This window comes from Manacus candei, unplaced genomic scaffold, assembly GCF_025592945.1.
Source record: "Manacus candei isolate 608988 ecotype Guabito, Panama unplaced genomic scaffold, ASM2559294v1 h1tg000009l, whole genome shotgun sequence".
Lineage (NCBI taxonomy): Eukaryota > Metazoa > Chordata > Aves > Passeriformes > Pipridae > Manacus > Manacus candei.
The window spans coordinates 46,416-74,198 of record NW_026138057.1 but is presented as its reverse complement, the minus strand read 5'-3'; the positions used below and the strand labels follow the sequence as shown (position 1 = coordinate 74,198).

The 27,783-nt window shown below is 46.0% G+C and overlaps 1 protein-coding gene across 1 annotated transcript in view; it reads left to right on the top strand.

The window, feature by feature from the left end:
• Positions 1–20,080: 20,080 nt before the first annotated feature.
• The window catches only part of LOC127466482 (uncharacterized), a 54,008-nt gene continuing 46,305 nt past the window's right edge, over positions 20,081–27,783 (top strand). The window contains exons 1-2 of the transcript XR_007902743.1: positions 20,081–20,847; positions 21,360–21,398. The gene's annotated coding sequence lies outside the window, so the exon portion shown is untranslated. The remainder of the gene's footprint in view (positions 20,848–21,359; positions 21,399–27,783) is intronic.

Below are 27,783 nucleotides of genomic sequence, written 5' to 3'. Positions count from 1 at the left end.
CCATGTTTTTGGGGAGATTTGGGTGAGTTTCTGACCATTTTTGGGGGGAGATTTGGGTGAGTTTCTGACCTTTTTTTTGGGGAGCTTTGGGTGAGTTTCTGGCCATGTTTTTGGGGAGATTTGGATGAGTTTCTGACCATTTTTTTGGGGAGATTTTGGTGAGTTTTTGGCAAATTTTTTGGGGAGATTTGGGTGAGTTTCTGGCTATTTTTTGGGGGAGATTTGGGTGAGTTTCTGGCTACATTTTTGGGGAGATTTGGGTGAGTTTCTGACCATTTTTGGGGGGAGATTTGGGTGAGTTTCTGGCTAAATTTTTGGGGAGATTTGGGTGAGTTTCTGGCAATTTTTTTGGGGAGATTATGGTGAGTTTCTGGCCATGTTTTTGGGGAAATTTGGATGAGTTTCTGACTATTTTTTTGGGGAGATTTGGGTGAGTTTCTGGCTATTTTTTTTGGGAGATTTGGGTGAGTTTCTCACAATTTTTTTGGGGGGAGATTTGGGTGAGTTTCTGACCATTTTTGGGGGGAGATTTGGGTGAGTTTCTAGCCTTTTTTTTGGGGAGATTTGGGTGTTTCTGGCCATTTTTTGGGGAGATTTGGGTGAGTTTCTGACCATTTTTGGGGGGAGATTTGGGTGAGATTCTGACCATTTTTTTGGGGAGGTTTTGGTGAGTTTCTGGCCATGTTTTTGGGGAGATTTGGGTGAGTTTCTGGCCATGTTTTTGGGGAGATTTGGGTGAGTTTCTGGCCATTTTTTTGGGGAGATTTGGGTGAGTTTCTTGCCATGTTTTTGGGGAGATTTGGGTGAGTTTCTGGCCATGTTTTTGGGGAGATTTGGGTGAGTTTCTGGCCATTTTTTGGGGAGATTTGGGTGAGTTTCTGGCCAGTTTTTGGGGAGATTTGGGTGAGTTTCTGACCATTTTTTTGGGGAGATTTGGGTGAGTTTCTGACCATGTTTTTGGGGAGATTTGGGTGAGTTTCTGGCCATGTTTTTGGGGAGATTTGGGTGAGTTTCTGGCCATGTTTTTGGGGAGATTTGGGTGAGTTTCTGGCCATGTTTTTGGGGAGATTTGGGTGAGTTTCTGGCCATGTTTTTGGGGAGATTTGGGTGAGTTTCTGACCATTTTTGGGGGGAGATTTGGGTGAGTTTCTGACCATTTTTTTGGAGATTTGGGTGAGTTTCTGGCTATTTTTTTGGGGAGATTTCGGTGAGTTTCTGGCCATGTTTTTGGGGAGTTTTTTGTGAGTTTCTCTCCATGGTTTTGGGGAGATTTTGGTGAGTTTCTGACCATGTTTTTGGGGAGATTTGGGTGAGTTTCTGGCCATTTTTGGGGGGAGATTTGGGTGAGTTTCTGTCCATGTTTTTGGGGAGATTTGGGTGAGTTTCTGTCCATGTTTTTGGGGAGATTTTCGTGAGTTTCTGACCATTTTTGGGGGGAGATTTGGGTGAGTTTCTGGCCATGTTTTTGGGGGGAGATTTGGGTGAGTTTCTGACCATGTTTTGGGGAGATTTGGGTGAGTTTCTGACCATGTTTTTGGGGAGATTTGGGTGAGTTTCTGGCTATATTTTTGGGGTGATTTGGGTGAGTTTCTGACCATTTTTGGGGGGAGCTTTGGGTGAATTTCTGACCATTTTTTTGGGGAGATTTGGGTGAGTTTCTGACCATGTTTTTGGGGAGATTTGGGTGAGTTTCTGGCTATTTTTTTGGGGAGATTTGGGTGAGTTTCTGACCATTTTTTTCAGGAGATTTTGGTGAGTTTCTGACCATTTTTTTGGGGAGATTTCGGTGAGTTTCTGGCAATTTTTTTGGGGAGATTTGGGTGAGTTTCTATCCATGTTTTTGGGGAGATTTGGATGCGTTTCTGACCATGTTTTTGGGGAGATTTGGGTGAATTTCTGTCCATTTTTTTGGGGAGATTTGGGTGAGTTTCTGGCTATTTTTTTGGGGAAATTTGGGTGAGTTTCTGGCCATGTTTTTGGGGAGATTTGGGTGAGTTTCTGGCCATGTTTTTGGGGAGATTTGGGTGAGTTTCTGGCCATGTTTTTGGGGAGATTTGGGTGAGTTTCTGGCCATTTTTTGGGGAGATTTGGGTGAGTTTCTGGCCATGTTTTTGGGGAGATTTGGGTGAGTTTCTGGCCATTTTTGGGGGGAGATTTGGGTGAGTTTCTGGCCATGTTTTTGGGGAGATTTTGGTGAGATTCTGACTATGTTTTTGGGGAGATTTGGGTGAGTTTCTGGCCATGTTTTTAGGGAGATTTTGGTGAGTTTCTGTCCAGGTTTTTGGGGAGATTTTGGTGAGTTTCTGACCATGTTTTTGGGGTGATTTGGGTGAGTTTCTGGCCATATTTGGGGGGAGATTTGGGTGAGTTTCTGGCCATTTTTTGGGGAGATTTGGGTGAGTTTCTGTCCATGTTTTTGGGGATATTTGGGTGAGTTTCTGGCTATTTTTTTGGGGAGATTTGGATGAGTTTCTGACCATTTTTGGGGGGAGATTTGGGTGAGTTTCTGTCCATGTTTTTGGGGAGATTTGGGTGAGTTTCTGACCATTTTTGGGGGGAGATTTGGGTGAGTTTCTGACCTTTTTTTTGGGGAGCTTTGGGTAAGTTTCTGGCCATGTTTTTGGGGAGATTTGGATGAGTTTCTGACCATTTTTTTGGGGAGATTTGGGTGAGTTTCTGGCAAATTTTTTGGGGAGATTTGGGTGAGTTTCTGGCTATTTTTTGGGGGAGATTTGGGTGAGTTTCTGGCTACATTTTTGGGGAGATTTGGGTGAGTTTCTGACCATTTTTGGGGGGAGATTTGGGTGAGTTTCTGGCTAAATTTTTGGGGAGATTTGGGTGCGTTTCTGGCAATTTTTTTGGGGAGATTATGGTGAGTTTCTGGCCATGTTTTTGGGGAAATTTGGATGAGTTTCTGACTATTTTTTTGGAGAGATTTGGGTGAGTTTCTGGCTATTTTTTTGGGGGGAGATTTGGGTGAGTTTCTGGCCATGTTTTTGGGGAGCTTTGGGTGAGTTTCTGACCATTTTTGGGGGGAGATTTGGGTGAGTTTCTGACCATTTTTGGGGGGAGATTTGGGTGAGTTTCTAGCCATTTTTTTGGGGAGATTTGGGTGTTTCTGGCCATTTTTTGGGGAGATTTGGGTGAGTTTCTGTCCATGTTTTTGGGGAGATTTGGGTGAGTTTCTGGCAATTTTTTGGGGAGATTTGGGTGAGTTTCTGGCCATTTTTGGGGAGATTTGGGTGAGTTTCTGGCCATGTTTTTGGGGAGATTTTGGTGAGTTTCTGACCATTTTTGGGGGGAGATTTGGGTGAGTTTCTGACCATTTTTGGGGAGATTTGGGTGAGTTTCTGACCATTTTTGGGGGGAGATTTGGGTGAGTTTCTGACCATTTTTTTGGAGATTTTGGTGAGTTTCTGGCCATGTTTTTGGGGAGATTTGGGTGAGTTTCTGACCATGTTTTTGGGGAGATTTTGGTGAGTTTCTGGCCATTTTTGGGGGGAGATTTGGGTGAGTTTCTGGCCATGTTTTTGGGGAGATTTGGGTGTGTTTCTGGCCATTTTTGGGGGGAGATTTGGGTGAGTTTCTGACCATGTTTTTGGGGAGATTTGGGTGAGTTTCTGGCCATGTTTTTGGGGAGATTTGGGTGAGTTTCTGACCATTTTTGGGGGGAGATTTGGGTGAGTTTCTGGCCATTTTTTGGGGAGATTTGGGTGACTTTCTGGCCATGTTTTTGGGGAGATTTTGGTGAGTTTCTGTCCAGGTTTTTGGGAGATTTTGGTGAGTTTCTGACCATGTTTTTGGGGAGATTTGGGTGAGTTTCTGGCCATATTTGGGGGGAGATTTGGGTGAGTTTCTGACCTTTTTTTGGGGAGATTTGGGTGAGTTTCTGGCTATATTTTTGGGGGAGATTTGGGTGAGTTTCTGACTATTTTTGGGGGGAGATTTGGGTGAGTTTCTGACCATTTTTTTGGAGATTTGGGTGAGTTTCTGGTAATTTTTTTGGGGAGATTTGGATGAGTTTCTGACCATTTTTTTGGGGAAATTTGGGTGAGTTTCTGGCTATTTTTTTGGGGGAGATTTGGGTGAGTTTCTGACCATTTTTTTGGGGAGCTTTGGGTGAGTTTCTCACCATTTTTTTCAGGAGATTTTGGTGAGTTTCTGACCATGTTATTGGGGAGATTTGGGTGAGTTTCTGTCCATGTTTTTGGGGAGATTTGGGTGAGTTTCTGACCATTTTTGGGGGGAGATTTGGGTGAGTTTCTGACCTTTTTTTTGGGGAGCTTTGGGTGAGTTTCTGACCATGTTTTTGGGGAGATTTGGATGAGTTTCTGACCATTTTTTTGGGGAGATTTGGGTGAGTTTCTGGCAATTTTTTTGAGGAGATTTGGGTGAATTTCTGGCCATGTTTTTGGGGAGATTTGGGTGAGTTTCTGTCCATTTTTTTCAGGAGATTTTGGTGAGTTTCTGACCATGTTTTTGGGGAGATTTGGGTGAGTTTCTGGCTATTTTTTTGGGGAGATTTGGATGAGTTTCTGACCATTTTTTTGGGGAGATTTCGGTGAGTTTCTGGCTATTTTTTTGGGGAGATTTGGGTGAGTTTCTGACCATTTTTTTGGGGAGCTTTGGGTGAGTTTCTCACCATTTTCTTCAGGAGATTTTGGTGAGTTTCTGACCATGTTTTTGGGGAGATTTGGGTGACTTTCTGTCCATGTTTTTGGGGGAGATTTGGGTTAGTTTCTGGCTATTTTTTTGGGGAGATTTGGATGAGTTTCTGACCATTTTTTTGGGGAGATTTGGGTGAGTTTCTGACGTTTTTTTGGGGAGATTTTGGTGAGTTTCAGACCATGTTTTTGGGGAGATTTGGGTGACTTTCTGGCCATTTTTGGGGGGAGATTTGGGTGAGTTTCTGTCCATGTTTTTGGGGAGATTTGGGTGAGTTTCTGGCCATGTTTTTGGGGAGATTTTGGTGAGATTCTGATTAAGTTTTTGGGGAGATTTGGGTGACTTTCTGGCCATGTTTTTGGGGAGATTTGGGTGAGTTTCTGGCCATGTTTTTGGGGAGATTTGGGTGAGTTTCTGGCCATTTTTTGGGGAGATTTGGTTGAGTTTCTGGCCATGTTTTTGGGGAGATTTGGGTGAGTTTCTGGCCATTTTTGGGGGGAGATTTTGGTGAGTTTCTGGCCATGTTTTTGGGGAGATTTGGGTGAGTTTCTGTCCATGTTTTTGGGGAGATTTTGGTGAGATTCTGACTATGTTTTTGGGGAGATTTGGGTGAGTTTCTGGCCAAGTTTTTGGGGAGATTTGGGTGAGTTTCTGACCATTTTTGGGGGGAGATTTGGGTGAGTTTCTGGCCATGTTTTTGGGGAGATTTTGGTGAGTTTCTGTCCAGGTTTTTGGGGAGATTTGGGTGAGTTTCTGACCATGTTTTTGGGGAGATTTGGGTGAGTTTCTGGCCATTTTTGGGGGGAGATTTGGGTGAGTTTCTGGCCATGTTTTTGGGGAGATTTGGATGAGTTTCTGACCATTTTTTTGGGGAGATTTGGGTGAGTTTCTGGCAATTTTTTTGGGGAGATTTTGGTGAGTTTCTGGCTATTTTTTGGGGGAGATTTGGGTGAGTTTCTGGCTATATTTTTGGGGTAGATTTGGGTGAGTTTCTGGCTACATTTTTGGGGAGATTTGGGTGAGTTTCTGACCATTTTTGGGGGGAGATTTGGGTGAGTTTCTGGCTACATTTTTGGGGAGATTTGGGTGAGTTTCTGGCCATTTTTTTGGGGAGATTTGGGTGAGTTTCTGGCCATGTTTTTGGGGAGATTTGGGTGAGTTTCTGACCATTTTTGGGGGGAGATTTGGGTGAGTTTCTGACCATTTTTGGGGGGAGATTTGGGTGAGTTTCTGGCCTTTTTTTTGGGGAGATTTGGGTGAGTTTCTGGCCATTTTTTGGGGAGATTTGGATGAGTTTCTGTCCATGTTTTTGGGGAGATTTGGGTGAGTTTCTGGCAATTTTTTGGGGAGATTTGGGTGAGTTTCTGGCCATTTTTGGGGAGATTTTGGTGAGTTTCTGTCCATGTTTTTGGGGAGATTTTGGTGAGTTTCTGACCATGTTTTTTGGGAGATTTGGGTGAGTTTCTGGCCATATTTGGGGGGAGATTTGGGTGAGTTTCTGGCTATATTTTTGGGGGAGATTTGGGTGAGTTTCTGACCATTTTTGGGGGGAGATTTGGGTGAGTTTCTGACCATTTTTTTGGAGATTTGGGTGAGTTACTTGCTATTTTTTTGGGGAGATTTGGGTGAGTTTCTGGCCATTTTTTGGGGAGATTTGGGTGAGTTTCTGGCCATTTTTTTGGGGGAGATTTGGGTGAGTTTCTGACCATTTTTTTGGGGAGATTTTGGTGAGTTTCTGGCTATATTTTTGGGGAGATTTGGGTGAGTTTCTGACCATTTTTTTGGAAATTTGGGTGAGTTTCTGGCTATTTTTTTGGGGACATTTTGGTGAGTTTCTGGCCATGTTTTTGGGGAGTTTTTTGTGAGTTTCTCGCCATGTTTTTGAGGAGATTTTGGTGAGTTTCTGACCATGTTTTTGGGGAGATTTGGTGAGTTTCTGGCCATTTTTGGGGGGAGATTTGGGTGAGTTTCTGGCCATGTTTTTGGGGAGATTTGGGTGAGTTTCTGACCATTTTTGGGGGGAGATTTGGGTGAGTTTCTGGCTATTTTTTAGGGGAGATTTTGGTGAGTTTCTGTCCATGTTTTTGGGGAGATTTTGGTGAGTTTCTGACCAATTTTGGGGGAGATTTGGGTGAGTTTCTGGCCAATTTTTGGGGAGATTTGGGTGAGTTTCTGGCCATTTTGTGGGGAGATTTCGGTGAGTTTCTGACCATGTTTTTGGGGAGATTTGGGTGAGTTTCTGGCCATTTTTGGGGGGAGCTTTGGGTGAATTTCTGACCATTTTTGGGGGGAGATTTGGGTGAGTTTCTGACCATTTTTGGGGGGAGATTTGGGTGAGTTTCTGGCTATTTTTTTGGGGAGATTTGGGTGAGTTTCTGACCATTTTTTTCAGGAGATTTTGGTGAGTTTCTGACCATTTTTTTGGGGAGATTTGGGTGAGTTTCTGGCCATTTTTGGGGGGAGATTTGGGTGAGTTTCTGACCATTTTTTTCAGGAGATTTGGGTGAGTTTCTGACCATTTTTGGGGGGAGATTTGGGTGAGTTTCTGGCCTTTTTTTTGGGGAGATTTGGGTGAGTTTCTGGCCATTTTTTGGGGAGATTTGGGTGAGTTTCTGTCCATGTTTTTGGGGAGATTTGGGTGAGTTTCTGGCAATTTTTTGGGGAGATTTGGGTGAGTTTCTGGCCATTTTTGGGGAGATTTTGGTGAGTTTCTGGCCATGTTTTTGGGGAGATTTTGGTGAGTTTCTGACCATGTTTTTTGGGAGATTTGGGTGAGTTTCTGGCCATATTTGGGGGGAGATTTGGGTGAGTTTCTGGCTATATTTTTGGGGGAGATTTGGGTGAGTTTCTGACCATTTTTGGGGGGAGATTTGGGTGAGTTTCTGACCATTTTTTTGGAGATTTGGGTGAGTTACTTGCTATTTTTTTGGGGAGATTTGGGTGAGTTTCTGGCCATTTTTTGGGGAGATTTGGGTGAGTTTCTGGCCATGTTTTTGGGGGAGATTTGGGTGAGTTTCTGACCATTTTTTTGGGGAGATTTTGGTGAGTTTCTGGCTATATTTTTGGGGGGAGATTTGGGTGAGTTTCTGACCATTTTTGGGGGGAGATTTGGGTGAGTTTCTGACCATTTTTTTTGAAATTTGGGTGAGTTTCTGGCTATTTTTTTGGGGACATTTTGGTGAGTTTCTGGCCATGTTTTTGGGGAGTTTTTTGTGAGTTTCTCGCCATGTTTTTGAGGAGATTTTGGTGAGTTTCTGACCATGTTTTTGGGGAGATTTGGTGAGTTTCTGGCCATTTTTGGGGGGAGATTTGGGTGAGTTTCTGGCCATGTTTTTGGGGAGATTTGGGTGAGTTTCTGACCATTTTTGGGGGGAGATTTGGGTGAGTTTCTGGCTATTTTTTAGGGGAGATTTTGGTGAGTTTCTGTCCATGTTTTTGGGGAGATTTTGGTGAGTTTCTGACCAATTTTGGGGGGAGATTTGGGTGAGTTTCTGGCCATTTTTTGGGGAGATTTGGGTGAGTTTCTGGCCATTTTGTGGGGAGATTTGGGTGAGTTTCTGACCATTTTTTTCAGGAGATTTTGGTGAGTTTCTGACCATTTTTTTGGGGAGATTTCGGTGAGTTTCTGGCAATTTTTTTGGGGAGATTTGGGTGAGTTTTTGGGGAGATTTGGGTGAGTTTCTGTCCATTTTTTTGGGGAGATTTGGGTGAGTTTCTGACCATTTTTTTGGGGAGATTTGGGTGAGTTTCTGGCCATATTTTTGGGGAGATTTGGGTGAGTTTCTGGCCATGGTTTTGGGGAGATTTTGGTGAGTTTCTGGCCATTTTTTGGGGAGATTTGGGTGAGTTTCTGGCCATTTTTGGGGGGAGATTTTGGTGAGTTTCTGGCCATGCTTTTGGGGAGATTTGGGTGAGATTCTGACTATGTTTTTGGGGAGATTTGGGTGAGTTTCTGGCTATTTTTTTTGGGGAGATTTGGGTGAGTTTCTGACCATTTTTTTGGGGAGCTTTGGGTGAGTTTCTCACCATTTTTTTCAGGACATTTTGGTGAGTTTCTGACCATGTTATTGGGGAGATTTGGGTGAGTTTCTGGCCATTTTTTGGGGAGATTTGGGTGAGTTTCTGGCTATTTTTTTGGGGAGATTTGGATGAGTTTCTGGCCATTTTTGGGGGGAGATTTGGGTGAGTTTCTGGCCATGTTTTTGGGGAGATTTGGGTGAGTTTCTGACCATTTTTGGGGGGAGATTTGGGTGAGTTTCTGACCTTTTTTTTGGGGAGCTTTGGGTGAGTTTCTGGCCATTTTTTTGGGGAGATTTGGATGAGTTTCTGACCATTTTTTTGGGGAGATTTGGGTGAGTTTCTGGCAATTTTTTTGAGGAGATTTGGGTGAATTTCTGGCTATTTTTTGGGGGAGATTTGGGTGAGTTTCTCATCATTTTTTTCAGGAGATTTTGGTGAGTTTCTGACCATGTTTTTGGGGAGATTTGGGTGAGTTTCTGGCTATTTTTTTGGGGAGATTTGGATGAGTTTCTGACCATTATTTTGGGGAGATTTGGGTGGGTTTCTGACCATTTTTTTGGGGAGCTTTGGGTGAGTTTCTCACCATTTTTTTCAGGAGATTTTGGTGAGTTTCTGACCATGTTTTTAGGGAGATTTGGGTGAGTTTCTGGCCATGTTTTTGGGGGAGATTTGGGTTAGTTTCTGGCTATTTTTTTGGGGAGATTTGGATGAGTTTCTGACCATTTTTTTGGGGAGATTTCGGTGAGTTTCTGGCCATTTTTTGGGGAGATTTTGGAGAGTTTCTGGCCATGTTTTTGGGGAGATTTTGGTGAGTTTCTGTCCAGGTTTTTGGGGAGATTTTGGTGAGTTTCTGACCATGTTTTTGGGGAGATTTGGGTGAGTTTCTGGCCATATTTGGGGGGAGATTTGGGTGAGTTTCTGGCTATTTTTTTGGGGAGATTTGGATGAGTTTCTGACCATTTTTGGGGGGAGATTTGGGTGAGTTTCTGTCCATGTTTTTGGGGAGATTTTGGTGAGTTTCTGACCTTTTTTTTGGGGAGATTTGGGTGAGTTTCTGGCTATTTTTTTGGGGAGATTTGGATGAGTTTCTGACCATTTTTTTGGGGAGATTTGGGTGAGTTTCTGGCTATTTTTTTGGGGAGATTTGGGTGAGTTTCTCACCATTTTTTTGGGGAGCTTTGGGTGAGTTTCTCACCATTTTTTTCAGGAGATTTTGGTGAGTTTCTGACCATGTTTTTGGGGAGATTTGGGTGAGTTTCTGTCCATGTTTTTGGGGGAGATTTGGGTGAGTTTCTGGCTATTTTTTTGGGGAGATTTGGATGAGTTTCTGACCATTTTTTTGGGGAGATTTCGGTGAGTTTCTGGCAATTTTTTTGGGGAGATTTGGGTGAATTTCTGGCTATTTTTTGGGGGAGATTTGGGTGAGTTTCTCACCATTTTTTTCAGGAGATTTTGGTGAGTTTCTGACCATGTTTTTGGGGAGATTTTGGTGAGTTTCTGTCCATGTTTTTGGCGAGATTTGGGTGAGTTTCTGACCATGTTTTTGGGGAGATTTGGGTGAGTTTCTGGCCATTTTTTGGGGAGATTTTGGTGAGTTTCAGACCATGTTTTTGGGGAGATTTGGGTGACTTTCTGGCCAATTTTGGGGGGAGATTTGGGTGAGTTTCTGGCTATTTTTTTGGGGAGATTTTGGTGAGTTTCTGTCCATGTTTTTGGGGAGATTTGGGTGACTTTCTGGCCATGTTTTTGGGGAGATTTGGGTGAGTTTCTGGCCATGTTTTTGGGGAGATTTGGGTGAGTTTCTGGCCATGTTTTTGGAGAGATTTGGGTGAGTTTCTGGCCATTTTTTGGGCAGATTTGGGTGAGTTTCTGTCCATGTTTTTGGGGAGATTTGGGTGAGTTTCTGGCCATTTTTGGGGGGAGATTTTGGTGAGTTTCTGTCCATGTTTTTGGGGAGATTTGGGTGAGTTTCTGTCCATGTTTTTGGGGAGATTTTGGTGAGATTCTGACTATGTTTTTGGAGAGATTTGGGTGAGTTTCTGGCCATGTTTTTGGGGAGATTTGGATGAGTTTCTGGCCATTTTTTTGGGGAGATTTGGGTGAGATTCTGGCCATTTTTTCGGGAGATTTTTGTGAGTTTCTGGCCATGTTTTTGGGGAGATTTTGGTGAGTTTCTGTCCAGGTTTTTGGGGAGATTTGGGTGAGTTTCTGACCATGTTTTTGGGGAGATTTGGGTGAGTTTCTGGCCATATTTGGGGGGAGATTTGGGTGAGTTTCTGGCCATGTTTTTGGGGAGATTTGGGGGAGTTTCTGACCTTTTTTTGGGGAGATTTTGGTGAGTTTCTGGCCATGTTTTTGGGGAGATTTGGGTGAGTTTCTGGCCATTTTTGGGGGGAGATTTGGGTGAGTTTCTGACCATGTTTTTGGGGAGATTTGGATGAGTTTCTGACCATTTTTTTGGGGAGATTTGGGTGAGTTTCTGGCTATTTTTTTGGGGAGATTTTGGGTGAGTTTCTGGCTATTTTTTGGGGGAGATTTGGGTGAGTTTCTGGCTATATTTTTGGGGGAGATTTGGGTGAGTTTCTGGCTACATTTTTGGGGAGATTTGGGTGAGTTTCTGGCAATTTTTTTGGGGAGATTTGGGTGAGTTTCTGGCCATGTTTTTGGGGAAATTTGGATGAGTTTCTGACTATTATTTTGGGGAGATTTGGGTGAGTTTCTGGCCATGTTTTTGGGGAGATTTGGGTGAGTTTCTGGCCATTTTTTGGGGAGATTTGGGTGAGTTTCTGGCCATGTTTTTGGGGAGATTTGGGTGAGTTTCTGGCCATTTTTGGGGGGAGATTTTGGTGAGTTTCTGGCCATGTTTTTGGGGAGATTTGGGTGAGTTTCTGGCCATGTTTTTGGGGAGATTTTGGTGAGATTCTGACTATGTTTTTGGGGAAATTTGGGTGAGTTTCTGGCCATGTTTTTGGGGAGATTTGGGTGAGTTTCTGACCATTTTTGGGGGGAGATTTGGGTTAGTTTCTGGCCATTTTTTGGGGAGATTTTGGAGAGTTTCTGGCCATGTTTTTGGGGAGATTTGGGTGAGTTTCTGTCCAGGTTTTTGGGGAGATTTTGGTGAGTTTCTGACCATGTTTTTGGGGAGATTTGGGTGAGTTTCTGGCCATATTTGGGGGGAGATTTGGGTGAGTTTCTGACCTTTTTTTGGGGAGATTTGGGTGAGTTTCTGACCATTTTTGGGGGGAGATTTGGGTGAGTTTCTGACCTTTTTTTGGAGATTTGGGTGAGTTTCTGGCTATTTTTTTGGGGAGATTTGGATGAGTTTCTGACCATGTTTTTGGGGAGCTTTGGGTGAGTTTCTCACCATTTTTTTCAGGAGATTTTGGTGAGTTTCTGACCATGTTATTGGGGAGATTTGGGTGAGTTTCTGTCCATGTTTTTGGGGAGATTTGGGTGAGTTTCTGGCAATTTTTTTGGGGAGATTTTGGTGAGTTTCTGGCTATTTTTTGGGGAGATTTGGGTGAGTTTCTGGCTATATTTTTGGGGAGATTTGGGTGAGTTTCTGGCTACATTTTTGGGGAGATTTGGGTGAGTTTCTGGCCATGTTTTTGGGGAAATTTGGGTGAGTTTCTGACCATTTTTGGGGGGAGATTTGGGTGAGTTTCTGGCCATGTTTTTGGGGAGCTTTGGGTGAGTTTCTGACCATTTTTGGGGGGAGATTTGGGTGAGTTTCTGACCATTTTTTTGGGGAGCTTTGGGTGAGTTTCTGGCCATTTTTTTGGATAGATTTGGGTGAGTTTCTGGCCATTTTTTGGGGAGATTTGGGTGAGTTTCTGGCAATTTTTTGGGGAGATTTGGGTGAGTTTCTGACCTTTTTTTGGGGGAGATTTGGGTGAGTTTCTGGCCATGTTTTTGGGGAGATTTGGGTGAGTTTCTGACCATTTTTGGGGGTGATTTGGGTGAGTTTCTGTCCATGTTTTTGGGGAGATTTGGGTGAGATTCTGGCCATTTTTTCGGGAGACTTGGGTGAGTTTCTGTCCATGTTTTTGGGGAGATTTTGGTGAGTTTCTGGCTATTTTTTTGGGGAGATTTTGGTGAGTTTCTGTCCATTTTTTTGGGGAGATTTTGGTGAGATTCTGATTATGTTTTTGGGGAGATTTGGGTGAGTTTCTGGCCATTTTTTTGGGGAGATTTGGGTGAGTTTCTGGCCATGTTTTTGGGGAGATTTTGGTGAGTTTCTGTCCAGGTTTTTGGGGAGATTTTGGTGAGTTTCTGACCATGTTTTTGGGGAGATTTGGGTGAGTTTCTGACCTTTTTTTTGGGGAGATTTGGGTGAGTTTCTGGCTATATTTTTGGGGGAGATTTGGGTGAGTTTCTGACCATTTTTTTGGAGATTTGGGTGAGTTACTTGCTATTTTTTGGGGGAGATTTGGGTGAGTTTCTGTCCATGTTTTTGGGGAGATTTTGGTGAGTTTCTGACCATGTTTTTGGGGAGATTTGGGTGAGTTTCTGACCATTTTTGGGGGGAGATTTGGGTGAGTTTCTGGCTATTTTTTAGGGGAGACTTTGGTGAGTTTCTGTCCATGTTTTTGGGGAGATTTTGGTGAGTTTCTGACCATTTTTGTGGGGAGATTTGGGAGAGTTTCTGGCCATGTTTTTGGGGAGATTTGGATTAGTCTCTGACCATTTTTTTGGGGAGATTTGGGTGAGTTTCTGGCTATTTTTTTGGGGAGATTTGGGTGAGTTTCTGGCCATGTTTTTGGGGAGATTTGGGTGAGTTTCTGACCATTTTTGGGGGGAGATTTGGGTGAGTTTCTGACCATTTTTTTGGGGAGATTTGGGTGACTTTCTGGCTATATTTTTGGGGAGATTTGGGTGAGTTTCTGGCTATTTTTTTAGGGAGATTTGGGTGAGTTTCTGGCTATATTTTTGGGGGAGATTTTGGTGAGTTTCTGTCCATGTTTTTGGGGAGATTTGGGTGAGGTTCTGGCCATGTTTTTGGAGAGATTTGGGTGAGTTTCTGGCCATGTTTTTTGGGAGATTTGGGTGAGTTTCTGGCCATTTTTGGGGGTGATTTGGGTGAGTTTCTGGGGAGATTTGGGAGAATTTCTGGCCAATTTTGGGGCGAGATTTGGGTGAGTTTCTGACCATTTTTGGGGGGAGTTTTGGGTGAGTTTCTGGCTGTTTTTGGGGGAGATTTGGGTGAGTTTCTGGCCATGTTTTTGGTGAGATTTGGGTGAGTTTCTGACCATTTTTGGGGGGAGATTTGGGTGAGTTTCTGACCATGTTTTTGGAGAGATTTGGGTGAGTTTCTGGCCATATTTTTGGGGAGATTTGGGTGAGTTTCTGACTATGTTTTTTGGGAGATTTTGGTGATTTTCTGACCATGTTTTTGGGGAGATTTGGGTGAGTTTCTGGCCATTTTTTGGGGGAGATTTGGGTGAGTTTCTGTCCATGTTTTTGGGGAGATTTGGGTGAGTTTCTGACCATTTTTTTGGGGAGATTTGGGTGAGTTTCAGACCATGTTTTTGGGGAGATTTGGGTGAGTTTCTGACCATTTTTTTGGGGAGATTTGGGTGAGTTTCTGACCATTTTTTTGGGGAGATTTGGGTGAGTTTCTTGCCATGTTTTCTGGGAGATTTGGGAGAGTTTCTGGCTGTTTTTGGGGGAGATTTGGGTGAGTTTCTGACCATTTTTTGGGGAGAGATTTGGGTGAGTTTCTGGCCATGTTTTTGGGGAGATTTGGGTGAGTTTCTGGCTATATTTTTGGGGAGATTTGGGTGAGTTTCTGACCATTTTTGGGGGGAGATTTGGGTGAGTTTCTGGCCATGTTTTTGGGGAGATTTGGGTGATTTTCTGACCATGTTTTTGGGGAGATTTGGGTGAGTTTCTGACCATTTTTGGGGAGAATTTGGTGAGTTTCTGACCATTTTTGGGGGGAGATTTGGGTGAGTTTCTGGCAATTTTTTTTGGGAGATTTTGTTGAGATTCTGGCTATATTTTTGGGGAGATTTGGTTGATTTTCTAACCATTTTTTTGGGGAGATTTGGGTGAGTTTCTGGCCATGTTTTTGGGGAGATTTGGGTGAGTTTCTGGCCATGTTTTGGGGGAGATTTGGGTGAGTTTCTTGCCAATTTTTTAGGGGAGATTTGGGAGAGTTTCTGGCCATTTTTTGGGGGAGATTTGGGTGAGTTTCTGGCTATATTTTTGGGGAGATTTGGGTGAGTTTCTGACCATTTTTGGGGGGAGATTTGGGTGAGTTTCTGACCATTTTTTTGGAGATTTGGGTGAGTTTCTGGCTATTTTTTTGGGGAGATTTGGGTGAGTTTCTGGCCATGTTTTTGGGGAGTTTTTTGTGAGTTTCTCTCCATGTTTTTGGGGAGATTTGGGTGAGTTTCTGACCATTTTTTTGGGGAGATTTTGGTGAGTTTCTGGCCATTTTTGGGGGGAGATTTGGGTGAGTTTCTGACCATGTTTTTGGGGAGATTTGGGTGAGTTTCTGACCATTTTTGGGGGGAGATTTGGGTGAGTTTCTGACCATGTTTTTGGGGAGATTTGGGTGAGTTTCTGGCTATATTTTTGGGGTGATTTGGGTGAGTTTCTGACCATTTTTGGGGGGAGCTTTGGGTGAATTTCTGACCATGTTTTTGGGGAGATTTGGGTGAGTTTCTGGCTATTTTTTTGGGGAGATTTTGGTGAGTTTCTGGCCATGTTTTTGGGGAGACTTGGGTGAGTTTCTGGCCATGTTTTTGGGGAGATTTGGGTGAGTTTCTGGCCATTTTTTGGGGAGATTTGGGTGAGTTTCTGATCATTTTTTGGGGAGATTTGGTTGAGTTTCTGGCAATGTTTTTGGGGAGATTTGGGTGAGTTTCTGGCCATTTTTGGGGGGAGATTTTGGTGAGTTTCTGGCCATGTTTTTGGGGAGATTTGGGTGAGTTTCTGTCCAGGTTTTTGGGGAGATTTGGGTGAGATTCTGACCATGTTTTTGGGGAGATTTGGGTGAGTTTCTGGCCATATTTGGGGGGTGATTTTGGTGAGTTTCTGACCATGTTTTTGGGGAGATTTGGGTGAGTTTCTGTCCATGTTTTTGGGGAGATTTTGGTGAGATTCTGACTATGTTTTTGGGGAGATTTGGGAGAGTTTCTGGCCATGTTTTTGGGGAGATTTGGGTGAGTTTCTGACCATTTTTGGGGGGAGATTTGGGTGAGTTTCTGGCCTTTTTTTTGGGGAGATTTGGGTGATATTCTGGCCGTTTTTTCGGGAGATTTGGGTGAGTTTCTGTCCATGTTTTTGGGGAGATTTTGGTGAGTTTCTGTCCAGGTTTTTGGGGAGATTTGGGTGAGATTCTGACCATGTTTTTGGGGAGATTTGGGTGAGTTTCTGGCCATATTTGGGGGGTGATTTGGGTGAGTTTCTGGCCATGTTTTTGGGGAGATTTGGGTGAGTTTCTGTCCAGGTTTTTGGGGAGATTTGGGTGAGTTTCTGGCCATGATTTTGGGGAGATTTGGGTGAGTTTCAGACCATGTTTTTGGGGAGATTTGGGTGAGTTTCTGGCCATGTTTTTGGGGAGATTTGGGTTAGTTTCTGGCTATTTTTTTGGGGAGATTTTGGTGAGTTTCTGTCCATTTTTTTGGGGAGATTTTGGTGAGATTCTGATTATGTTTTTGGGGAGATTTGGGTGAGTTTCTGACCTTTTTTTGGGGGAGATTTGGGTGAGTTTCTGGCTATATTTTTGGGGGAGATTTGGGTGAGTTTCTGACCATTTTTGGGGGGAGATTTGGGTGAGTTTCTGACCATTTTTTTGTAGATTTGGGTGAGTTACTTGCTATTTTTTGGGGGAGATTTGGGTGAGTTTCTGTCCATGTTTTTGGGGAGATTTTGGTGACTTTCTGACCATGTTTTTGGGGAGATTTGGGTGAGTTTCTGACCATTTTTGGGGGGAGATTTGGGTGAGTTTCTGGCCATGTTTTTGGGGAGATTTGGATTAGTCTCTGACCATTTTTTTGGGGAGATTTGGGTGAGTTTCTGACTATTTTTTTGGGGAGATTTGGGTGAGTTTCTGGCCATGTTTTTGGGGAGATTTGGGTGAGTTTCTGACCATTTTTGGGGGGAGATTTGGGTGAGTTTCTGTCCATTTTTTTGGGGAGATTTGGGTGAGTTTCTGGCTATTTTTTTGGGGAGATTTGGGTGAGTTTCTGGCTATTTTTTTAGGGAGATTTGGGTGAGTTTCTGGCTATATTTTTGGGGGAGATTTTGGTGAGTTTCTGTCCATGTTTTTGGGGAGATTTTGGTGAGATTCTGACTATGTTTTTGGGGAGATTTGGGTGTGGTTCTGACCATGTTTTTGGAGAGATTTGGGTGAGTTTCTGGCCATGTTTTTTGGGAGATTTGGGTGAGTTTCTGGCCATTTTTGGGGGTGATTTGGGTGAGTTTCTGGCCATGTTTTTGGGGAGATTTGGGTGAGTTTCTGGGGAGATTTGGGAGAATTTCTGGCCAATTTTGGGGCGAGATTTGGGTGAGTTTCTGACCATTTTTGGGGGAGTTTTGGGTGAGTTTCTGGCTGTTTTTGGGGGAGATTTGGGTGAGTTTCTGGCCATGTTTTTGGGGAGATTTGGGTGAGTTTCTGACCATTTTTGGGGGGAGATTTGGGTGAGTTTCTGACCATGTTTTTGGGGAGATTTGGGTGAGTTTCTGTCCAGGTTTTTGGGGAGATTTGGGTGATTTTCTGACCATATTTTTGGGGAGATTTGGGTGAGTTTCTGACCATGTTTTTGGGGAGATTTGGGTGAGTTTCTGTCCATGTTTTTGGGGAGATTTGGGTGAGTTTCTGACCATTTTTTTGGGGAGATTTGGGTGAGTTTATGGCCATTTTTTTGGGGAGATTTTTGTGAGTTTCTGACCATTTTTTTGGGGAGATTTGGGTGAGTTTCTGGCCATGTTTTTGGGGAGATTTGGGTGAGTTTCTGACCATTTTTTTGGGGAGATTTGGGTGAGTTTCTTGCCATGTTTTCTGGGAGATTTGGGAGAGTTTCTGGCTGTTTTTGGGGGAGATTTGGGTGAGTTTCTGACCATTTTTTGGGGAGAGATTTGGGTGAGTTTCTGGCCATTTTTTTGGGGAGATTTGGGTGAGTTTCTGGCTATATTTTTGGGGAGATTTGGGTGAGTTTCTGACCATTTTTGGGGGGAGATTTGGGTGAGTTTCTGACCATGTTTTTGGGGAGATTTGGGTGATTTTCTGACCATGTTTTTGGGGAGATTTGGGTGAGTTTCTGACCATTTTTGGGGAGAATTTGGTGAGTTTCTGACCATTTTTGGGGGGAGATTTGGGTGAGTTTCTGGCCATTTTTTTTGGGAGATTTTGTTGAGTTTCTGGCTATATTTTTGGGGAGATTTGGTTGATTTTCTGACCATTTTTTTGGGGAGATTTGGGTGAGTTTCTGGCCATGTTTTTGGGGAGATTTGGGTGAGTTTCTGGCCATTTTTTGGGGGAGATTTGGGTGAGTTTCTGACTATATTTTTGGGGAGATTTGGGTGATATTCTGGCCAGTTTTGGGGGGAGATTTAGGTTAGTTTCTTGCCATTTTTGTGGGGAGATTTGGGTGAGTTTCTGACCATTTTTTTGGGGAGATTTGGGTGAGTTTCTGGCCATTTTTAGGGGGAGATTTGGGTGAGTTTCTGACCATTTTTTTGGGGAGATTTGGGTGAGTTTCTGGCCATTTTTTTGGGGAGATTTGGGTGAGTTTCTGGCCATTTTTGGGGGGAGATTTGGGTGAGTTTCTGGCCATGTTTTTGGGGAGATTTGGGAGAGTTTCTGGCCATTTTTGGCTGATTTTGTATCATTTTTGGGTCAGTTTTGGGGGGGGTTTTTTGCATTTTTAGGTCAGGTTTTGGGCCAATTTGGAGTTAGTTTTTGAGGTGATTTGGGCCAGTTTTGTGTCAGTTCTGGATCAATTTTTGGAGTGAATTGGATCAGTTTCTGGTCAGTTTTTGGGGAGATTTGGGTGAGTTCTGGGTCATTTTTGGTGAGATTTGAATCAGTTTCTGGTAGTTTTTGGGGAGGCTTGGGTGAGTTCTGGGTCTCTCCTGATTGTAATTTTTTCAGGTTCGTCTCCTGTTTTTAATTTTATTAGTCCCCTCTCCTGATTTTAATTTTTTAGGCTCCTCTCCTGATTTTTATTTTGTTAGTCCCCTGTCCTGATTGTAATTTTTTTAGGCTCCTCTCCTGATTTTAATTTTTTCAGGCTCCCCTCCTGATTGTAATTTTTTTAGGCTCCTCTCCTGATTTTAATTTTTTAAGGCTCCTCTCCTGGTTTTTATTGTATTAGTCCCCTGTCCTGATTTTAATTTTTTCAGGCTCCTCTCCTGATTTTAATTTTTTCAGGCTCCTCTTCTGATTGTAATTTTATCAGGCTCCTATCCTGATTTTAATTTTTTTAAGGCTCTTGTCCTGATTTTAATTTTTTTAAGGCTCTTGTCCTGATTTTAATTTTTTGAAGGCTCTTGTCCTGATTTTAATTTTTTGAAGGCTCTTGTTCTGATTTTAATTTTTTGAAGGCTCTTGTCCTGATTGTAATTTTTTGAAGGCTCTTCTCCTGATTTTAATTCTCTTGGTCTCTTGTCCTGATTTTAATTTTTTTAAGGCTCTTCTCCTAAATTTAATTTTTTAAATGCTCTTGTCCTGATTTTAATATTTTGAAGGCTCTTGTCCTGATTTGAATTCTCTTGGGCTCTTCTCCTGATCTAATTTTTTAAAGGCTCTTGTCCTGATTTTAATTCTCTTAGGTTCTTCTCCTGATTTTAATTCTCTTGGGCTCTCCTCCTGATTTTTATATTTTTAGGCTCTTCTCCTGATTTTCATTTTTTTAGGCTCTTCCCCTGATTTTCATTTTTTTTTTAGGCTCTTCTCCTGATTTTAATTCTCTTAGGAGAAGAGCCTAGAGAATTAAAACCAGGAGAAGAGCCTAATTACACAAGTAAATTTTCAAACCACCAGCAATCACAAGCCAATTATCCGATTTCCCAAAAGAACTACACGAACAAATACGGTTATAAAACAAAAAAAAAATGCCATAAGTAAAAAATCGCATAGCAACAGTGCCCCCTGGTGACAGAGAAAAGGAATTGCACATAAATTTGAGATGAAATACTGCCACCTGCTGACGGAAAACAGGAACTGCATTGAAAAAATTTTGAACAGCGCATGCGCAGTCGTTGGCAAAACGCCGGCGATCACGTGGTAAGTAAGGGCAGGCAGGAGAGGGACCGGCGACGCATGCGCAGTGGCTCTCGTGCCGGTGCAGCGCTCCCTGCTCGAGTTAAGGGCCGGTTCCGGCGGCAGGGCGGGACTCGCGGTCTCCCGTCTGTCCCGGGGTGTGCGGGGGGGGAATAACGTGAAGATTTCTTGGGGTGAAAGCGCAGAAATTAGCGAGGAGGGACGCTAATTTGGGTAAACTCGGTCACCAGAAGTAGTGAGCGACCGGAAGTCCTCCAAGGCCCCGGCCCGGAAGTCCGCCAAGCCCATAGTAAAGATGGCGCCGCCAGGACCGGAACGACCACACTAAAGATGGCGGCCCCGGCCCGGAAGTTCGCCAAGCCCACAGTAAAGATGGCGCCGCCAGGACCGGAACGACCACACTAAAGATGGCGGCCCCGGCCCGGAAGTTCGCCAAGCCCACAGTAAAGATGGCGCCGCCAGGACCGGAACGACCACACTAAAGATGGCGGCCCCGGCCCGGAAGTTCGCCAAGCCCACAGTAAAGATGGCGCCGCCAGGACCGGAACGACCACACTAAAGATGGCGGCGAGAGGCTTCCGCCGCGACCCGGACCCCCACCCCGCGCCCGCAGCGCCGTCTCGCCGCGCTGCTTCCCGCTGCGGGGACAGGGCGGGGCGCTCGGCGGCGCCGGGCGCGGGCGGCAGGTTCGTGGGCGGCGGCAGGCACCGGCGCCGGCAGCCCCCGTCTCGGGGCCGCGGCGCGCGAGGACCGCATGGCGCGCACGTCGCGCCGCCCTCTCGCCCCGCTCCGCTCCCGCTCCCGCCCCTGCCCCCGCTTCTGCCCCGCTCGCTCCCGCCGTGCCCTGGAGATGCTATCGGGGCTGCGCCGCCGCCTTCCCCCCCCGGAAGCGACCCACGGCGGCAGATTCGACGGAGATCGACCCCGGGGTAAGCTGGGCGCGTCCAAAGGCGCCGCGGGTCTCGCCAAGGAGGGGAGGGGGGGGGGGGAGGCGCGCGGCTGCAGTACCGCTCCCGGCCGTGTCCGCCAGGCGGCGACTGTGAGGCAGGGCCCGGCGCTCGGCGGCGCTCTTGCAAGCGACGCCCCTGGCAAAGCGGCGCTGCTTGGGCACTGCCGGCCTTCCCCCGGAGTGCCCGGGCTGGCCCAGCACCTGGCCGAACCTCTTAGGGAAGAGGCAAGGAACAACTGCGCTTCTTCTGCCCTTTCTTTAGCCCGGGACTGGAACACAGACAAAATCAAGGGGCTCTTGGACCTGGGCAGGCTCCGAGCAGTTTTCAGCCTTCCTTAGCAGGGCATTCTCACCCTCCGAAAAGCTGAAAGGCTTTAACAGCTGGACACGCGCCTGCAGCTGTGCAGATTAATGTAGTTTCTTTTAGGAAATGAAGGGGAAGTTTTCCTGTTGGGAGCCTAAATACCGAGTCTACTCTGCTTTTTCAATCAGGTGACGAAGCTTAGGGAAGAAAAGACCAAAGGCCTCGAGGTGAGTACATTCTACCGAGTTCTGCTTTTCTGGCATCGGTTTGGGAAAATCACGTGAAATTCTAAAAAGCTTCTCTCCGTGTTTTCTAGTTGTTTTTTCAGCCTTGCTCTAAGTTTCATGTAGAAAAGGGCATAGAATTATTAGAACAGACAAACTAGACTTCCTCGGGAGAGATGGAAGAAAAGTCTGCTGATTCCAGTTCTGCTTTTCTTGTCTTCCCTTCGACTGTCGTTTTCTCTCCCCTGCTGTTCAAATAGGCTGCAGTTAATTGCTCTGCTGAAGAGTTTGCTGTCCTAAGTGTCTGTCAAATTGATGCCTTCAACTCAAGACAGCACCTGCTCCTTAGTTACAAAAAGTTCCTCACAGGAAATTTTCAGGCGTGCCCATAAATCTCCTCGCTGTTTGTTTGGGAGAACAGGCTTTTCTCGTCTGTAACAGAACAGTCGTGTCATCTGCTCTGGAATGCTGGTGGCAATCTAGTCAGAAGAGGACCCCGTGCTTCACTAATTTTCCCTTTTTGTTGTTGGGGGTGACTTCTTCCCAGGCATGTTATTCTTGACCCCCCGGGGCAAACGGAGGTGTCAGCGTCAGGAGCCATCCTAACTGAGGCCCTGGGAGGTCAGTGCTTTTTGTGGGACTGGACGGTGAAGCTGTCTGTGGGAATGACCTGGCTATGGCTCAGTGTAGTCCTAATTAAGGTGTCTTTTACTCCGTGTTCCCAGGCTGCCTCTTTCCCTTCGGTCGCCGTGGGTGTGCCGGACGCCTCTGGCAGGACTAACCCTGTGGCTTTTATGTCCAGCGTGCTGTGCTGTGTGTGCCTGCAGGTAAGAAAAGCTGGGAGTGCAGTCCCTCTGCTTTGGTTGCTGTGTCTCTTTGGGAGTGATTTTGGAGGGGAATCCCAGAGCGATTTGGTTTGAAGGGGACCTTCAAAGGCCAGCCTGTCTTCCGTGGGCAGGGACACCTTCCACTGTCCCCGGTTGCTGCGAGTCCCGTCCAGCCTGGCCTGGAACACTTGCAGGGATCCAGGGGCAGCCTCGGGTTCCCTGTGCAGTGTGCTCTAATAGCTCTCCACTGGCATCGTGAAAAATGTTGTCAGCGTGTTTTGTTGGACGACGGTAAGCAGGACCTGGGTGAAAAGGACATTCTCTGAGGTGCTGGGAGAAGGAGGACTCGTGCGGGCACCTGCAGAGACAGCGGGAACGGGAGCGTGCTGCGGAGGAGGGAAATTCCAGGGGGTGGGTGCCGAGAAATTTGTCCTTCCCTCGCCCTGTGCTCTGCACTTAGCAGTGGGTCAAGTGCAGAAGTTTCCTGGGGACCCTGGGAAATGATGCCGGGTCTGCCAAGAAAAGTGGGGCCAAAGGAGCAGGACCTGGGTCTGCCAGCGTGGGAGAAACAAGGGACGGGTCATCCTCTGCCTCCAGGAGGGAGGGCAGCAGGAAAGGCCACGGACTAAAGCACTGAAGTGCCGTTCCCCAGGGAGCCCCTGCCCAGACCTGAACTTGCTTCTGCACTTGCTGTCCCTTTCCCAGCGGAGCCGAAGCGTCGGGTGCGGCTGCCGGGGGGATGGAGCTGCCAAGGACAAGCTGGGAGGGTGTTTGCCAGGGAAGGGGGTAGAAGGAGCTCTTGATGTGCTTTTTTTACTTCTTCATCCCACAGAATTGCCACGAGAGGAAATACTTCAGAGGGGCTTCCCTCCAGATAAGGCCTGAAGATGCCAGGAGGTTTCAGCCGGGAGGAAAGGAGCTGTGGAAGAAAAGCAGCCTAAAAACAGCCAGTGGGGATCATCAGGTTTTCCAGCCAAGAAGAACAAGGAGAGAGATGAGGGAATCGGGTTCCAATTCCTAATGCTTTGGTGGGTGCAGGAATGATTTCTGTGTGTTTTCCAGTCCCTTTGGATTCCTGAGATGATTTTAAAATGATGGCTTTAGCAATCAACTAAATCGCAGATGTTGTTTTTGAGAGGAAATGATGCCAAAGAAATGCAGAGTTTTGGGTCAGTTTTGGGGATGATTTGGGTCAGTTTTTGGGGTCAGTTTGGGGTCATTGTTTGGGGTGATTTGGGTCAGCTTTTGGGATGATTGGGGTCAGTTTTGGGTCAGCTTTTGGGATGATTGGGGTCAGGTTTTGGGGTCAGTTTTGGGTCAGCTTTTGGGGTGATTTGGGTCGGTTTTGGGTCAATTTTTGGGGAGCACTGGGTGTTACTGGGGTGTACTGGGGAGCACTGGGTGTTACTGAGGGTTGTTGGGGAGCACTGGGTGTTACTGGGGAGCACTGGGAGAGAAAATGAAAAATAAAGAGAATAAAAAATAAACGAAGTAAAGAAGGAAATATAAAAAAGAAAATTTAAAAAAAAGGCAAAAAAACTAAAAAGGAAATAAAATGAAAATGAAATAAAAGAGAGAAAAAAAAAAAAGAAACCCCTTCTTGGGCACCCCGTTTCCTCTCCTCCCCCCCCCCGAACCGTAAATTGCGGGGTCATCACCCCTAAAATGTGAGAAGGGGACCCCGAAATGTGGGTGAGGGAACCCCAGGGAGCCGGAAAAGTGGAGGGGGAGCCGCAGTAAGAAAGCGAAGCCGGGCGGTCGGGCGGCGGGGTGGGGGGGGGGGCGCATGCGCAGTCGTTGGCAAGACGCCGGCGATCACGTGGTAAGTAAGGGCAGGCAGGAGAGGGACCGGCGACGCATGCGCAGTGGCTCTCGTGCCGGTGCAGCGCGCCCTGCTCGAGTTAAGGGCCGGTTCCGGCGGCAGGGCGGGACTCGCGGCCTCCCGTCTGTCCCGGGGTGTGTGTGGGGGAATAACGTGAATTTCTCCTGATTTTAATTCTCTTGGGCTCTTGTCCTCATTTTAATTTTTTTAAGGCTCTTGTCCTGATTTTAATATTTTTAAGGCTCTTCTCCTAAATTTAATTTTTTTAAGGCTCTTGTCCTGATTTTAATATTTTGAAGGCTCTTGTCCTGATTTTAATTCTCTTGGTTCAAACCATTTCCTAATAAGTCAGTTTTAATGAAGTGTTAAAAGGAGAACTTAAATAAGGGTAATTTCTGATGGAGAATAATGGGAAGAAGTGGTTTAAGTTAACTAAACATGTTTTATATCAGTCCATGGTTATTTAATTGAGCATTGTTTGGAATTTTTCTTTTTGCATTGTTCCTGGTGTGCTTTTCTCTATCTAAGGGATGTTTGGAGGTCATTTTGGTTGGTTGAAGGTTTTTAATGTCAGTGCTGGATTGGGGTGGACAGTCATTGTAACATGATTTAGAGTTGGATGCATTTTATTCTGTGTGCCCTCTTTGATGTCTCGTGTTCAGCGAGTGACTGGTCAGAGTTTGGCCCAAGCCTTTGTTTTTCAGGTGAAAAAGCCGAAGGGGGAATTGTAGTTGCAGCTTTGCCCTTGAGCTGCAGCTGGAGCCTGGCCAAAGAACAAGGCAAAGCTCCCTGGGGAAGGAAGGGGGAGCCAGAGAAGAAAAGCAGCTGCAGCCAGAAAGGTGGGTTTGGGCGGGAGAAGAGGGGCTGTGACCCAGCAAGGGGCTCTGGAGGGCTCTGGGGTCCCTGTAATGGCTCTGGGGTCCCTGTAATGGCTCTGGGGTCCCTGTAATGGCTCTGGGGTCTCTATAGGGGCTCTGGGGTCTCTATAGGGGCTCTGGAGGGCTCTGGGGTCCCTATAATGGCTCTGGGGTCTCTGTAGGGACTCTGGGGTTTCTATCGTGGCTCTGGGGTCTCTGTAGGGGCTCTGGGGTCTCTGTAGGGGCTCTGGGGTCCCTATAATGGCTCTGGGGTCCCTGTAATGGCTCTGTGGTCCCTCTCCTGGTTCTGGGGTCCCTCTCCTGGCTCGGGGTCCCTCTCCTGGCTCGGGGTCCCTCTCCCTGCCGGCACAGGAGCTGCTGCCGCCCCAGCAAGAGGCAGAGGAGTCGCTGCCCAGAAGCAAGAACTCACTGAGAGCTGAACTGGGGCCGTGTGGGCAGGGCCAGAGGGGAGCAAAGGAAGGGATTTGTTGCTAAGAAAAGAAATAAAGTTTGGGTCATTTGTTGGGGAGATTTGTGTCAGTTTCTGATCATTTTTGGGGGTGATTGGGCTGACTTGGGTCATTTTTTGGGGATATTTGGGTGAGTCTTGGTGTCAGTGTTTTGGGGTTTTGGGGTCAGTTTCTGGTCATATCTGGGGCTGATTTTGTATCATTTTGGGTCAGTTTTGGGGGGGGGGGTTTGCATTTTTAGGTCAGGTTTTGGGCCAATTTGGAGTTAGTTTTTGAGGTGATTTGGGCCAGTTTTGGGTCAGTTCTGGATCAATTTTTGAGGTGAATTGGATCAGTTTTTGTGTCTTTTTTGGGGAGATTTGAATCAGTTTCTAGTCATTTTTTGGGGAGATTTGGGTGAGTTCTGGGTCATTTTTGGGGAGATTTGAATCAGTTTCTGGTAGTTTTTTGGGGAGACTTGGGTGAGTTCTGGGTCTCTCCTGATTTTAATTTTTTCAGGCTCCCCTCCTGATTTTAATTTTTTCAGGCTCCCCTCCTGATTTTAATTTTTTCAGGCTCCCCTCCTGATTTTAATTTTTTCAGGCTCCCCTCCTGTTTTTAATTTTTTTAAGCTCCTCTCCTGATTTTTATTGTATTAGTCCCCTGTCCTGATTTTAATTTTTTCAGGCTCCTCTTCTGATTTTAATTTTTTCAGGCTCTTTTCCTGTTTTTAATATTTTTAGGCTCCTCTTCTGATTGTAATTCTTTTAGGCTCGTCTCCTGATTTTTAGATTTTTAGTCTCCTCTCCTGATTTTTATTCTCCCACCCACCCTTCCCCGGCCCCAGCAGCGCTGTCAGTTGTTGTCACTGAGGAGTCAAACTATGCTTTAAATAATGAGCCCCTGGCCTGATGGCCCAGTGTCAAGGCAAAAGGTGGAATGCTCTCTGAGTGTTGAGATGTAACAAGGGCTAATCCTTTTTGCAGTGGGATGGAGCCTGGAAAGTGCACAGAGCTGAGCCCAGGGATTGAAAGGGACCAAGCAAGGGAGGTGAAGAAAGAAGGAAGAAGGGAAGTGAGGCAGCAGGCAAGCAGCACCAAGTTGCTGTGTAAGCAGGTGAGTTGTGTTGAGGTTCCTCAGGCAGGCACTGAGGACTTGGAGGGCTCCAGACAGAGCAGACCTGGGAAGGCCCTCGGTGAAGCCCCTCAGAAACCTGAAGCCCCTGGGCCTTTTGGGGAGCCTGAGCTATTGCAGCCCTGGGGATGGCTTTGCTTTCCTTCTCTCCTCAGAGTAAAACTCTGTGGGGGAGTCTGTGATCTCCCTGACTTTTGTGTCATAACTGAAACTTGGAAGGAAGTTGACCTTGTGTAGTTTCCCAACTGACTTGGCCGGGTTGAACCAGCAGTGCCAGATTGTTGTAGTGTGCAGGGTGTTGTTTGTGTCTGAGCAGTTTGGGGTTGATTTGCCAAGGGAGGCCGTGGAATGTTATGGTGTTTTTGTCCCAATATTTGGAGGCAGTGCCCTGGATGAGTTGATTTCTGCCTCACTCCCTGATATCTGAGTTAGGAGATGTACCAAGAACTGGGAGTTTTTGCAGTGGGATGTTCCCTAGAAAGTGCATGGAGCTGAGCCAAGGAACTTAAAGGGACTAAGCAAGCAAAGTCAAGAAAGAATGAAGAGGGGAACTGAGGCAGCAGCCAAGCAGCATCAGGCTCCTCTACAACCAGGTGAGTTGTCTTGAAGTTGATAAGGTGGTCACTGAGAACTTTGGGGGCTGCAGGCACAGGTGACCACCAGAGACCCCCGATGGAGCCCCTCAGAGACCTTATAAGGGTTTGTGTAGATGGGAACAGGTGTTGGGAGTGTCCTGAATGTGCAACAGGAATGCAGGGAAGGAAAATGAGCCCTCCTGTAATGCTGACCCCTCCCATCAGCTGCAGTGGAGACCCCTCCGTGTGCCCTTTGGGAGCGGATTGCCAGGACCCCCGTGGGGCTGGGATCATGGCAGGGTGTTGTAAGCAAGGAATGCCTGGCTTCTAAAAGTCACCAGCTGAGTCTTAAAGGCTCCTTTGAAGAGCTGAGTTCAGGCAGGCAAATTGCCCCCCAGGAGGGACTCTGTGCCTGCTCTCCCGTGGCTCCAAGGGATCTCTGGCCCTTCACGCCGGCACCGAGATTTTCTCGGGAAGGGCCTCAGATCCCCGGACCAGTCTGGGACACAGGCAAGATCCCCCTGCAGTTTAGGACCAAATTGGCCCCCTGGAGGGACAGTGCTGTTGGTGCCCCCCGGGTTGGGGCACTGTAGCAAGGAACTTGCCATACACAGTATGGAAAAAGTCCTGTCAGAGATGGACTGGTGAGGAAAACAGCTCAAACCCTATGGAAACAGAAGCTTTTACTGTAGTTTGAACATGTCTCAACATGTTTGTGTATTTT